The sequence below is a fragment of the Mytilus galloprovincialis genome, chromosome 11 (genome assembly GCF_965363235.1).
Source record: "Mytilus galloprovincialis chromosome 11, xbMytGall1.hap1.1, whole genome shotgun sequence".
NCBI lineage: Eukaryota > Metazoa > Mollusca > Bivalvia > Mytilida > Mytilidae > Mytilus > Mytilus galloprovincialis.
The window spans coordinates 12,453,926-12,469,202 of NC_134848.1; the positions used below are offsets into that span (position 1 = coordinate 12,453,926).

At 31.3% G+C, this 15,277-nt stretch overlaps 1 long non-coding RNA gene across 1 annotated transcript; it reads right to left on the reverse strand.

The window, feature by feature from the left end:
- Nucleotides 1-11,112: 11,112 nt before the first annotated feature.
- LOC143051658 (uncharacterized) lies at nt 11,113-13,771 on the reverse strand. The gene is made up of 3 exons (XR_012970870.1): nt 13,235-13,771; nt 12,422-12,490; nt 11,113-11,659 (listed from the first exon to the last, which is right to left on the reverse strand). It is a non-coding gene; the product is annotated as an uncharacterized LOC143051658 (long non-coding RNA).
- Between the last annotated feature and the right edge of the window lie 1,506 nt (nt 13,772-15,277).

Consider the following 15,277-nt stretch of genomic DNA (forward strand, 5'->3'; position numbering starts at 1 on the left):
GAATTCTATAAATACATGCCTTTTTGTAATGATTTTTATAAATGTATATGTATTTGTCATTAATTGTATATATCTTCTGTCAGAGAATAACAATTAACATTTTCGATGTGACTTTTCCCATTAACAGCTCAAACATTTCAATTGTTTAAGAAATATCTTATATTGTAATGACGCACCTTTTGACAGTTGAATGTTTCATAAAGATTGGAATTCCTTATTTTGTTAACTTTATTAATTTGTTTATAATCCGATTCAGTTTGAGAGAGAGAGAGAGAGAGAGAGAGAGAGAGAGAGAGAGAGAGAGAGAGATAACAATAATCTGTGTATTTTTTTTTAAATTTGTCTACTTTGATCAATTATTTATATAATGTAAACATGACTCTGAACTGTTATATTCAACTGTTTAATTATTGTTACAAAATATTATATGTAAATAGTTATATATTTTATTTGTTTTGATTAGTTTGATAATTGTTGAACACTTTTGTGTTTAAGGATGTACTTAGTTGAGGTTAGGTTAAAATTAATAAATTAAGAAGTTAAAATTTATACTTTAAGCTGGTAGAGCATCACTTAAGGATAAAAATAAGCTAAAAATATTGATAGGTCATGGACCTCCTTTACGAGATATTTGAGATTTAAGATGTGGCGGGAAAAGACTGACTCGGACTTTTACCTTATATTTGCATTGGTATTATTTGGTCTCAAAACAAAAGAAAGAAATTAAGAATCTTCTTAAATTTTGTTAAATGACCTTTCACTAGGTATTAAATCTTATATGAAAAAATAAATGGGTGTTATGGTGCAAAATATTTTACATTGTGTATTATGGATAAACACCCAGGAGTCCGAACATTTGACACAAATTCCAAACCCTCACCTAAGTACACCCTTAATTGATATGTTGGAACAAATAATTTAGTAAACATTCAGGAGGTGATTCTGTAAATAATATTTATCCTTTAAACTCATTAACTGTGAAATAGAAAATCGATTATTTCTTACCAATTTGATTACAAAATATTTTGTATTTGATGTTTTATAAAGAAATAGTCTCAATACTCAGGGCTGGCGTCTTTAAACGTATCTTTTCATTTTAAGCATGACTTGTAGCAATGCCAACATAATGTAAAGGTAATGATGTATATTATGATATCATGAATATTTTTTACTAAGTTTGGTAAATGATCTTTCATAAGCTACTGCAGCCTTATATGATTTGAAAAATGGGATTATGGAGCAAAATAGTTTACCCTGTAACGCAGGGAAAACACCAAGGAATCCGAAGGTCTGACACAAATTTCAAAACACGACCCAAGTCCATCTTTAAAAAAGAAAAGTTTGGAAATTTTACAGAAATAACTTTTTTACATAAGAAATAATTTTTCACCCTGATGTAATTTCGGACATGCAGTAAAAAATAGTATAATTTATTCAAAACTGTCATTTGAGATTGAGAGTATTTTATCAAATGAAGCTTTACAACATATATTTTCTGAATATATTACATTGAGCAACTGTCTTCTTGTCATTCGATTATTGTAAATGGAATTCTTAAACATTGGTCAATGGAGACAGTTTTTGCAAATTCACCAATAAGGCTCAAATGAATCTGCAAGAGTTCATCAGTGTCTATACAAATGTTTATTTTGCAGAGTTAAAATAAGAATGATAAGGTTGTGGGATATTTGAATTCAAGGGAGAAAAAGAATGATTGAAAATGAAATATCATATATTCTGCTCTTTTGAACGTTTAATGTCCCATTTGATTTTTATATTTTCAAATGAAATTTATGAATTGATTTAAATAGTTTTGTGACTAAAATGGAATAAAGCATAACAGAATCATGTGGAAAACCAAAAAACATTTATGTATAATATATTGTATTTTATTGCTGTTAAAATTGTATAACTTTTTTGTAATGATTTGCTTTAATAAAAAATCATAAATTGTTTGATGTTATGAACTTCGATTACATAGTATAACTATCACAATCACAACTTATTTGACTAATACGATGTATCGGTTTAACACTTAACACTTAACACTTTGTGGTCTTATAGATGCCACTTAAGTTGCTTGATCAGTAAATTTACCAAGTGTCTTTTTCCTGATTGTGAAATTGTAGTGAAATTGAAGAGTGGATGTGCAAAGCTGGTGACTCGAGCTTTACAGGGGAAAACAATCATATTGACGCATCTGACTACGCTCTTTTAAGAGTTCTTTAGTTTTAAAAATTAAAATCACAAAAATATCGAACTCCGCGAAAAAATCTAAACGGAAAGTTTCAAATTAAATGGCGAAATCAAAAGCTCATACACATCAAACGAATGGATAACAACTGTCATATTCCTGACTTGGTACAGGAATTTCCTTATGTTGAAATTGTGGATTGAATCTAGTTTTATAACTAGCTCATCTCACTCGTATGACAGTAGCATAAAATTCCATTACATTGACAACTATGCGTAAACAAAACAAACAGACATACTAGGTAAAAATGTCACAAACTTATGTGGTATGACTTCAAAAAGAGACAACTATCCATCAAAGTGCAAATGAGGTGAATGTAAGCAATTATATCAAACCGTAAGGCTTCCAACAATGAAAAACACCGATAACATAATGTTGGCAACCAAGGAACTGACATGAAAAATGTTAAATAATTCAATTGAGAAAACCAACATTGTAGCCAGGTGCGAGTTTAGACGTTGAATATAAACACCAACTGATCTCTCGAGATCATAAAGTTCATTATGTATTCATATACATCTCCCAGTATTTGTATATTGCCTGTTTTGTGTCTAGGAAAATAGATTTAAAACTTATGCTTTTTAAAAATTGGAATACTGGCTGTTTATAGCAAACAGTGACAATTTCAGTTTTCTTATGAAATTTCCTTGTCTGACAAGATTCATTCAAGGCAGAGAATAAGTACCAGAGGGACAGTCGAACTTGTAGATCGAAAATAAACTGACAACGCGATGGCTAATAAGACTACACAACACGAACCCAACCAAAAACTTCGGGCGATCTCAGGTGCGCCGGAAGGGTAAGCAGATCCTGCTCCACATGTGACATCTGTCGACTTCCATAGGCAATATATAAATATCGGTCAATAAGTTTTGTATTCAGGAGCTATCTTTGTTTTTCATGAAATATCTGACAGAAGGTTGCGAGTAGAAACTGCATAATCTTCCGAAGCACCCGAGTCTCTCCTTTTTTGAATAATGTGTGTTTTGATCTTTTATTAATATTTTATGTACTGTTTTTTACCGTGATGGTGAAGTCTTTTCACCTTTGGTTTTGTCGGGTTTTCTTGTGATGGTCCTCTAGTGTCTTCTATACCATCTTAGTTTAAATTATAAAAATAATATGAAAAGTAGCCACGACAAGTGCATGACATACAGAGGAATACACATAGTCTTATTTTACTGATTATCCATATATCGTCAATAACACGTATCTACGAAATGTGTAATCCAAAGGTCCGAAATATTGTGAGCTAAAATTCATGAATTGGAAAAGAGGGACGAAAGATACCAAAGGGACAGTCAAACTCATAAATCTAAAACAAACTGACAACGCCATGGCTAAAAATGAAAAAGACAAACAGAAAAACAATAGTACACACGACACAACATAGAGAACTAAAGAATAAACAACACGAACCCCACCAAAAACTAGGGGTGATCTCAGGTGCTCCGGAAGGGTAAGCAGATCCTGCTCCACATGTGGCACCCGTCGTGTTGCTTATGTGATTACAAATCCGGTAAATAGTCTAATTCGGTAGGTCATATTCATGAAAGGGAAGGGGATTGTAGTTACGACGTAAGGAACATATCCGATATCATTTGTGAAACGGTTATTCCATAACGGTCAACCAACTCGTGATGGCGTCCGTAAAATTTACGAAGGGATGATATCAACTTCACCATTTGGAACTCTTGGTTTAATAGCTTCCTTGTGAGCAGCAAACCTCTATCAAGAAAATCATGATAGGAAATGCAAGCATGGGAATATCGTATCATTTGGGAGATATATACCCCGTATGCAGGTGCTGCTGGAATGTTGCTACTTAGTAATATAAAAAAAACTCATCGATTCAGTCGAAAATGATGCCAAGCAGTGGGTTACACGTGTGAAAACGATCTTTGTTTGGTGCTATCTAAAGTTCCACTTGCATGACAGTCGCGTATAATTCCGTTATATTGACAATAATGTTGGAAAAAAAAACCAACATCTATAATAAGTAAAAGAGTAAAAATTTGGAGTACAACACCAAGAATCTTAATCACTATGTAAAAAAAAACCCAAAATATTTTAACACAGAAAAAGTAAATGATATTTAGTAACTCTATAGACAATGCGCATGTGCAATAATAAAAGGCAAAAGTAAAAGAAATGATCATACAGTAGAACGGCAAGATGTATAAATACAAATGTACCAAGCAAAGTCAAAAGGGTATAACCAAGCAATGAACTAAGCAGTAAAAATTAAAAATATTTAAAGACAAATGTATTTTATAACCGACTTACATACAAGTGAGAGGTTTCGCTAAAAACAGGTTTAATCCACTATTTTCTACTATGTAAAAAAATGAAACCAACAGGATGTATAAGTACCGAAACCGTTGCAGAGGCATATGACAAAAATACCTTAAATTGATAGCCAAATTCATCTAAAGTCACCCTTGCCTGAAAAAAGTTATAACCTTAAGTTTCTTAATAATTTCAAAATTTAGGAACGGACACTTTTAGAAAAGTTTATCAAATCATGTCAGTACCGAAAAAATAAATACTGAGGTGATGATACCATCGGAGACTGATAGTCCACCAGCAGAGGTATCGACCCAGTGATGTAAAAAATTGAAAATAACACGTTTAATAATGTCAATGCGTCAGAAGCGCCTTTGTGGATTTACCTTCATCAGGAACGCTCATATCCAAACATTTGAAATCCGAAGATGTATAAGTACCAAAACCGTTGAAGAGCTATATGACAAAAAAAGCTAAAATTGATAGTCAGATTCATCTATAGTAAACTTTGCCTTAGTGAGTTGAAACCTTAGTTTTTCTAATAATTTCAAAATTTATAAACGGACATATTATTACGGAAGTACTGACTACTGAGCTGATGATCCCTCGGGGACTGATAGTCTACCAGCAGAGGTATCGGCCCAGTGATGTGAAAAATTTAAAACAACGCGTTTAACAACTTCAATACGTCCGAAGCGCTTTTCTGGATTTACTTTCATCAGGAACGCTCAAAGCCAATCAATGAAATCCGGGGATGTATAAGTACTGAAACCGTTGAAGAGCTTTATGACAAAAATACCTAAAATTTATAACCAAATTCATCTAAAGTCACCTTTGTCTGAGAGAGTGGAAACCTTAGTTTCTTAATAATTTCAAAATTTATAAACGGACAATTTTAAAAAAGTTTGTTAAATCATGTCAGTACCGAAGTACTGACTACTGAGCTGATGATAAATGTCTGTATATGTCAGTTGTTTTCCTATCGTAAGAGGTGTAAGAACTTTTGATTTTGCCATTTTATAAGATAGTTTCAGTTTTGAATTTGCATGGAGACATATGCAAGTAAATATTTTCCATAGGGGGAAGCATGATTTTGGATAGGGTGCGTAATTCCTGACAAAATTCGCATACGTCTTCATCACACCCAGTATCAGCATCTGATTCCCATAATCAGATCAGATACATGAGAACAAACTGTCTAACAAAACTCTTAAATATCAATGTAGTTTGAACATTTAGAAAAAAATATAACAAAATCGATCAGGAGTTGTCTCCCATAGACCTAGGACTATACCATAATGTGATTTTCCCAGGTTACAGTGGCTTTCAAAATATCTTTATTTTTTCAATAACATGGTAAATAATTATGTTACTTTGTTTGAATGTGTATTCATGTTTTTTTTTGTTTTTTATGCACTTTAAGCATTCTACTCATTTACTCTGCTTTATTATGTAATTCATTTGTTTGTATATCTCAAATTTTGAACACCATGATTGATTGAAAGAATTATCTGATCTAATCTTATGAGAACGAATAATGGTGATCAATCGTTTTATCAGATTTTTACAGATGGCTTATCATCATACATGTAAAAGATTTATAAAAAGAAAAATGAGTGTCAGAGTCAATGGACAATTTTGTATTAAGGCATTCAAATGGATAAAACCAGAGGATTCCGAAAATCTGACAAAAATGCCAAAACATCCATCACACCCGAACTTCCTTAATTCAAACCAATGTTATAAAATACACGAATAGCTTTTTTGTGAATGATGTCATATAAAAAAGAAGATGTGGTATGATTGCCAATGAGACAACTGTCCACAAGAGACCAAAATGACACAGACATGAACAACTATAGGTCACCGTACGGCCTTCAACAATGAGCAAAGCCCATACCGAATAGTCAGCTATAAAAGGCCCCGATAAGACAATGTAAAACAATTCAAACGAGAAAACTAACGGCCTTATTAATATGAGCTGTATATACCATCATGGCAACTTCTACTTCACCTTGTCTGTAATGGCAATTAAACGATATCTCCTCATCATTATAAATTAGAGGTGGACGACTAAAGGAATACTGAAACCTATGGGTCAAAAACAAACTAGTAATGACATGACATGACATGAAATATAAAGAAAAATACATATAAATGTCCACTAAAAAGTACATGGAAAATTGAAGACTGATTAATACGAAACTCATTACCATCTGGGATTGATATCATGTTCCGTTATGGTAAGTAGAGTTGTCTCATTTCCTCATCTTCTTTTTATATAAGCTTCAAAATTTGGACAATTAATAGTTCAAAAGTAGTAATGATATGTAGATAGCAATTTTAACAAAAACTTATTTTTCACATGTGCATCGGTGTTTAGCAAAGACGAATACTTATATTGGTGTACAGAACACACAAATAAAAATGCGATGTTTTTCTATTAAAATGAAATTTATTGTTCATGGTTTATAAGTTAACTTAAGGTGGTATAGGTGTCTTCCTCCATCTTGGATTGTAAAAAACAGAGAATCAAAGTCCAGATTTTCCATCAAGTTAGCAAAATTTGATGCAGGAATGCAGATGTTTAATGTACAATTTCATTTAAAAGTACCACTTTATAAGAATATAACTTCTAAATATTGATATTTTTGCAAATGTTAATTATTTTAGGTTGTTTTTATTTTTTTTTAAATTGGCATTTAAGGGGAGGTAACTGTAAAAAATTGCATTTTCTGAGTGATTCTGTATGGAATTTTCCTATTTTGTATTTTAGCCGGAATAAACGTACGGTGACCCTATCTTTTCTTTTGATATTCTCAAAGCAGTGTCTGAAAGCTATATTTTCCTGAAGTATTTAACAATTCTATCATTTTGTTTAGTTTCTAATCACAAAATGGTGTTTTTTCCTGTATAATCCATACAAAATGTGTGATTTTGTCCCGTCCTGTAGCTTGAGAAAATGCACGGTGACCTATCATTTTATTATATTTTTCAACATGTATCAATAGATACAACGTTTTGGCAAAGTATGAACAAATTCTATCATTTTTATTTTAGACTCCCATACCACCTTAAGTCATTTTTTTCTGATTACACTTAATCGCCTTTTATAGACCAAACGTTTCTCTGACGCAAAAGAAAAAAAATAAAATCTGTCAATTGACACCCAAAAGCATGGAATATTCTAACATGTAAATATTGCCTTTTCCGATAAATATCATATTACTTTTTTTTATATATAAATAATGTGTTAGAGATACATTGCAATGCATACTTTAATGTAGTTCTTGTTATTTAAAGTTCCGCGGTGAGTCAAGAACGATACAATAAAAGACCTACCTTAGAGCGGTCTGTCAAAAATGTAACCCGGCTTTGTTTTTTTTCTCAATCGATTTATGATTACTGTTGCATTTTTTTCCAATGACAGTATTGACACCTCGAGGTGTGTGATAAAGAAATGACGACACTTTTGTTCATAAATCCTTAAAAACTTCAAATTCGAATTAAACTTTGAACGGGTCTGTATTTACAAAAGCAATGTGACAGGTGCTACATGAGGAGTAGAATCGGGAAATGCGTCCGGTGCACCTAAAATCACACCTTTTGGGTGGGGTTCTACGTTGTGTTTTGTGTACAGTTATTTGACTTTGGTCGGTTTCTTGTCTTGCCATGGCATTGGTCAGGGTTTTTTTTAATGTCTTTTTGGTTTCTTTCATCCATCTTTAAAAAGTTCTATTTTTTTCAAAATGTATTTGAAAAAGTCACAGATTTTAATAAATGTCATTGTTAAATAAGGAAAACACAAATAAACTTTGTTTTGTTTATTTATACATGTAGTTTATATGAATAGCTTCCTTGTTAAAATATATACGGTCCGGATACGCTTACGAAGTTTTTCCTCGTGTTTGTATTGTTGGTAGAGATTTGAATATTACTTGTTGACTCTGTAATATTTGTCACTAATCTAAAAGAATTATATGACAATGTATTGTAAATGTCCTAGTACACTGACAGTAAGTGTCACACCTTCAATTGTGATCCTTTTTAGAGTCATGGATAGAAATATTACTTTATTAAGGCCCATCATTTCGACTTTGTTTAAATAATCACTTTTATTAATTTAGAGATATCAGCAACTTAAGGAGGCTCGAGGGTACAAAATTTTCAGAAAAATACACACTTAAATGTTACTTTATCATAAAGTACAAAAATCAACCAAAAGACAAAAATCGTTTTGTTTTGGCCCCAGAAGACTTTTAATATGTTTATATCATTGAAAAAGCCACAAATTATCTCTCTTTGGTGGAAAAAGACATTTTTTTGGGCATTAATATTGAAATATCTTTTTTTTTAACTTATCTGTAGACAGAACTATAATTTTAATTAAATTATTATTGTCAATAAGCTGTGTTTAAACTTAACAATTGTAAAATTCTGTAATTTAGTTCTTTTTTTATTTCGATATTACCGATATTTTTCCTATTATTTAAACAGAAAAAAATACCTTTACAAAAATGCACCCTTCTTTCGAAGGCAGATTTTGAGCTTCAATTAACATATTTTTATCTTATTTTTCTATTCAATATATGATAAAAATCATTTATAGCAAAAAATAGCGAAACCCTATATTTGTACAAAAAACTTGATTTATACCTGCGACCTCTCTGAATACAAAGTCTTGATTTAAACATGTACCATGATCGGGGTATGCTTACCCTGCTTTTATACGTATTTTTTGTTGCTGTTGAGTATATCTGTTCTCTATTTACTATGTTTTTTTTTAATATTGTCACGAATCTAAAGAATATTTTGCAATACAATATGTAAATTGTAATTTTTAAACAGTAAGAGTCGCACCTTCAACGTTAACCATTTTTAGAGTTATTGGTAGACATATTGCTATGCTTAAACCCAGAACTTTAATTTTACCCAGTATTCGTTAATGCTCTTATGTATCAGTAATTACAAGTCTCTGATTAAACCTGCCCTTTGATCGACCTTTTACGGAACCTCCAGGGTTTTCAAATGTTGATGAGTCTTCTCTTATTAACGTGTACGCCCACATTGCCTTTCAATGAATAAAAAACCCAGTTTTATTGATTGATACACACATTTTCCTGTAACTCATGTACATATCTGTTATGTATACATAAATAATCAATCGCCTTATTATTATGAACTGGATCTGTGCACATCTTCAATTAACAATAACTCTAACAGCTGGTATAGGAGTCTCAGGGTGATACCAGACCCAATATGGAAAAAGGCATGTTATAATCTATAGATATTACAATCTCTTGAATATTGAAAAACATGTAAGTATAGATATTTCAGTCGTAGTCGATACCGAAACAGATTATTTGACAAACATTTTTAAATATGTTTGTTATATTAACTTCCGTTTTCCTTTCAAGGGTAAACTTTTACAACTGACAAAGTTATCAAATCTTGATTAATGTCAAAATGCCACCAGATTTACTCAGTAAGGGATTGTATCAGTAAAATAATAAATGTATAGTTAAAATAAATATTATAAGAACAGGTTAACAATGACAATATCATTATGTTCGGCAATGGTTGAATAATCATTAATTTAAAAAATGAAAATATATCTTAGAAATGTTGATATTTGAAATGTTGTGGTGTTTTTACGATTAATACACTAAATGCACGTTCTTAAACACAGATAATCTAATTGTCAAGAAGAGATGTTGTGTTGTTTGGTTGATATAATTTCAAACAATTTATACAATATTTAATCCAGAGCGTAACTGATGAAGGCTATGTCTGAAATGTTTCGTTTGCATGCATATCGTTTATATACAGTTCAAAATATATTTTCAAAGTTCAAATTTGCACCAATGAGCAGAAACCTTTGTTAAATGTTCAACATCTTTCCAAATGTTACAGTGCATTGGGGTTGAGTAAAATAAGGTAAATAACACTTTGGTATAATCAAATCTGTAATTATCATAAATAAGTAACTATCTATCAATGCTAGATATTAACCTTAACTTCTGAAACTGAGGCGTTCTGTTTGTAAAAGTGACTATAATGCGATGCCTGGTATCACGAATGGTATCATAAATATTGAATAGAATGATATCTAATGATTGCTTTAGCGACAATTTTATGCAGTTAGGCTGTTTTATAAAATGTTGATTTATTAAGTTACTAACTTAAGGTACTTCTACCTCTTGATAGCCTTATTTGGAAAATAGTGAAATCCTGTATTGGTACAAAAAATCGATTTATACCCGCGAGCCCCCTGAATACAAAGTCTTGTTTTAAACCTGTACCATGATCGGGGTGTGCTTACCATACGTTTCTACGTATTTTTATTGCTGTTGAGTTTATATGTTCTCTATTTACTAAGTATTTTGTTTAATATCGTCACAAAACTTAAAGAATATATGGCAATACAATATGTAAATTGTAATTTTCCGATTACATTGACAGTTAAAGTCGCACCTTCAACGTTAACCATTTTTAGAGTTATTGGTAGACATATTGCTATGCTTAAATCCAGAACTTTAATTTTACCTAGTATTCTTTAATGCTCTTAGGTGGGTATACATTTACAATTAATTCTCCATAGGCCGTAATGGTAACGTTTTCCTCCGTTGCTCAGTCCATATCGTTTACTTGAACATGTATGATGGCTCATATCGAAGCTGATACATTTATACATGTCTGGTTAAATTTTCGGGGTGGCAAGTGAGATTACTTTTTTCGCAAATTGATGGACCCCGGAAGATGGTGAAAAATGTTAGTCTCCTCATGAAAAAATCCCAAAATTCTGATCATAAAATTCAATGAAAAAATTGTCCTTTCTAATAATTCATTTCAGGTCAAATCTACATCTTTCTTTTCTCATCACACCAGCTCTATAAAACAGTTCTTATTGTTCATTTATGTCCATTTTTAAAATCACAGCATCCACAATTGTATGGCGGACTAATATTTTTTTTAATTACGTCATCTGAGTTCCTCATCTCAAGGTCTATTAGGGATCCTGACCCATATTGAAATTCATACTTCTGATTTTTCCAAATATTTTTATGTGATCTTCATCGGTATAACATTCTGAATAAATCTGTGTATTTTTGTCCATTTCTGAAAAAAAATAAAGTTGTTTTAGCACTATAAGGCTATGACACTTTCGTCGCTATATTCATTTATTTTGAATACAATGTGTTTGTATAATTAATTTCTTCCAGAATACCTTCACTAGTCAAAACAAGGACAAAACTTCTGATTATAACCTTTAATTACAATACACAGACCCTGTTAAAGCATTCTATAAAATTTTCTTGTGCCTTAAAGTGCATTTTGACAGAGAAATTATGCAAAAATGAAGATTTTATAAAAAAACCAACACCAAAATAATTATTCTTACTAGTGGAAATCTGGTATTTAAAACTGTGGAAAGCACTCTTAACTACTTGGAAAGTCATCTTTATCATATAATTAGAGTGCAATATAGTGCAAATTTTCAAAACTTGTCCTTTCACATAATTCTATTTGAGAAAAAATGTTTTTAACATGTATTTCAGTGAAAACCTTTTATTAGTGAGAAATCCACATGAGGTTTTAAAGGAAACATTGTGACATCACATGTATTATGGCGTCATTAAATAACGACCGATCAAAATAGAGCTAAATATAGTTTGCAGTGTTACGTGAGAAACAGTTGCCGCAAGATTTAACTCGAAATATTGAGTCGAAACGATCTGTAACTAAGCCTTTTCATTTAATACCAAGACCATAGCAACAGTTTTCATATTTGCATATTTTTAACATACCGACTGTAATTTCAATTGCATAAATACCATAAATAAACAATTTAGAGCTTGCCTAATAAAGCAAAATGCTTACCAGTTATTCAGGACTTTTTAAAACCTCTAGTTTGCCATCTCAGGTTAAAAAGTAATGATATGTCTGGAACTGAAATAAGACAAAAAAATTACTCAGGCTGTGTTATCATTTGATTTAAATACATAAGTACTATTGAGAGAGAAAAATCTAATTCTTGAAAGTTTAATCACAAAGAAAGACAAATGCTTCTCCCTTGTGGCTTAGTCACCTTCATTTAAACCTTTTATTTTAGAAGCAATGGGTAGTAGCTAACTAGCTTAATAGTTGAATAGGTGCAGAAATATTGTTTTCAAAAAGGTTTGACCCTCCCCCTTTTTCACTGAGAAATGACAATATCTATTGTTTTGCTCAAGCGCATTAAAAATATTAGTTCATGATTTTCTTAAAACATGTACATGTTTTTTCTGTTTTTTTGCATATGATATCTACTGACCAGGGGTCAAATCATTGGATAAAAGCACATGCGATGATGTATCTCACTTTACTCGTATGAAGTGTGTTATCTCCCTTGATTATCAGGTATTCCTGTAGACCGAAGTGATAATTACATAACAAAGACTATATTGTGTCATGTTTACTTACAATTTAATAATATTTAAAAGTTGTTTCTTGCCTTTTTCAATATAGTAAACAAATTCCTTTCGGATCTCTCGGAAGTAAACAAAGTGATGATTGTGCCTAAAAAAAGTGTTCAGCCCCGTGCCAGTAATGCATTTTAAAAGCAAAGTTTCATTGAGTTTTTGCTGATCTTTATCAATAATATTTATCTTAAACCATTTATAATAACTAGGTATAAATAAAAAAACTACTAACCATCATTTTCGGTGGTGTACAAGGTGAAATCATCCATAAATCAGCCTGAAAACTTCCGGAATGAAGCTTCTAATTTAATTGGGTATACATTTACAATTAATTCTCCATAGGCCGTAATGGTAACGTTTTCCTCCGTTGCTCAGTCCATATCGTTTACTTGAACATGTATGATGGCTCATATCGAAGCTGATACATTTATACATGTCTGGTTAAATTTTCGGGGTGGCAAGTGAGATTACTTTTTTCGCAAATTGATGGACCCCGGAAGATGGTGAAAAATGTTAGTCTCCTCATGAAAAAATCCCAAAATTCTGATCATAAAATTCAATGAAAAAATTGTCCTTTCTAATAATTCATTTCAGGTCAAATCTACATCTTTCTTTTCTCATCACACCAGCTCTATAAAACAGTTCTTATTGTTCATTTATGTCCATTTTTAAAATCACAGCATCCACAATTGTATGGCGGACTAATATTTTTTTTAATTACGTCATCTGAGTTCCTCATCTCAAGGTCTATTAGGGATCCTGACCCAGGTATCAGCAACTACAAGTCTCTGATTAAACCTGCCATTTGATCGACCTTTTACGTAACCCTAGGTTATCCAAATGTTGATGAGTCTTCTAGTATTAACGTGTACGCCCACTTTTTCTTTCAGTGAAAGCAAAAAAAAAAACAATTTTATTGATTTATACAAATACTTCCCTGTAACTCACGTACATATCTGTTATGTATACATAAATGTTCAATCGCCTTATTATTATGAACTGGATCTGTGTACATCTTTATTTAATAATAACTCTAAGAGCTGATATGGGAGTCTCGGGGTGATACCAGACCCAATATGGAAAAAGGCATGTTATAATCTATAGATAGATTATCTTGAAAATTTGAAAACATGTAAGTATAGATATTTCATTCATAATCGATACCGAAACAAATCATTTGACACACATTTTTTAAATAGGTTTGTTATAAAAACTTCCGTTTTCCTTTCAAGGGTAAACTTTAAGGGATGACATAAAAGTAATAATGAAGGATAAAAAACTAAATTCAAATAGTTGGGGGGGGGGGGATTGCTGCATGTTTTGTTTTATTGACATCGATATATCCTTATTGGTCAATCAATATTTCCATATTAAGTTAAGAGGGGGGTAGGGGGGTTAGCGAACAAACTATATGAATTATTTTTTATCCTACCTACATTGAACTTTTGCTGTCGTTCCTTACAACTTACAATGTTATTAATTCTTTATTAATGTCAAAATACCACCAGATTTATTCAGTGAGGGATTTTATATGTAAAATAATAAATGCATAGTTAATTAATATTATAAGAACAGGTTAATAATGGCAATGTCAATATGTTTGGCAAAGGTTGAATAATGTTTAATCTAAAAAGAAAAAAAAATATCTTAGAAATGTGAATATATGAAATGTTGTTGTGATGTTACAATAAAGACCTTCCATGAACGTTCTAAAATACCGATGATTTTATTGTATAGAAGAGCTGTTCTATCATTTGGTTGACATAATTTCAAACACTTCATAGAAATTGTCTTCTACGATATTTTTTCAAGAGCGAAACTGTTGAAGGTTATTCCTGAAAAGAATCGTTTGCATACATACCGTTTTATTCAGTTCAAAATATATTTTCAAAGTTCAAATATGCACAAACGAGCAGAAGCCTTTGTTAAATTTTCAGCGAATGTTGCTGGAGTAAAATAAGGTAAATAACACTTTACAACTACTGGGTCGATGTCACTGCTGGTGGAGATTTATTTCCCCGAGGGTATCACAAGCCCAGTATTCAGCACTTTTTGTGCTGACATGAATTATCATTGACATTATTATATTTATAAATTAACTGTTTACAAAATTTTAAATTTTTTGACATACTAAGGCCTTCTACCTCAGACATAGATTATCTTAGCTTTATTTGGCAACACTTTTAGGAATTTTGGATCTGAATGCTCATCAACTTCGTACTTTATTTGGCTTTTTTTTAATTTTTTTTATTTTTTTATAACTTTTTTGGATTCG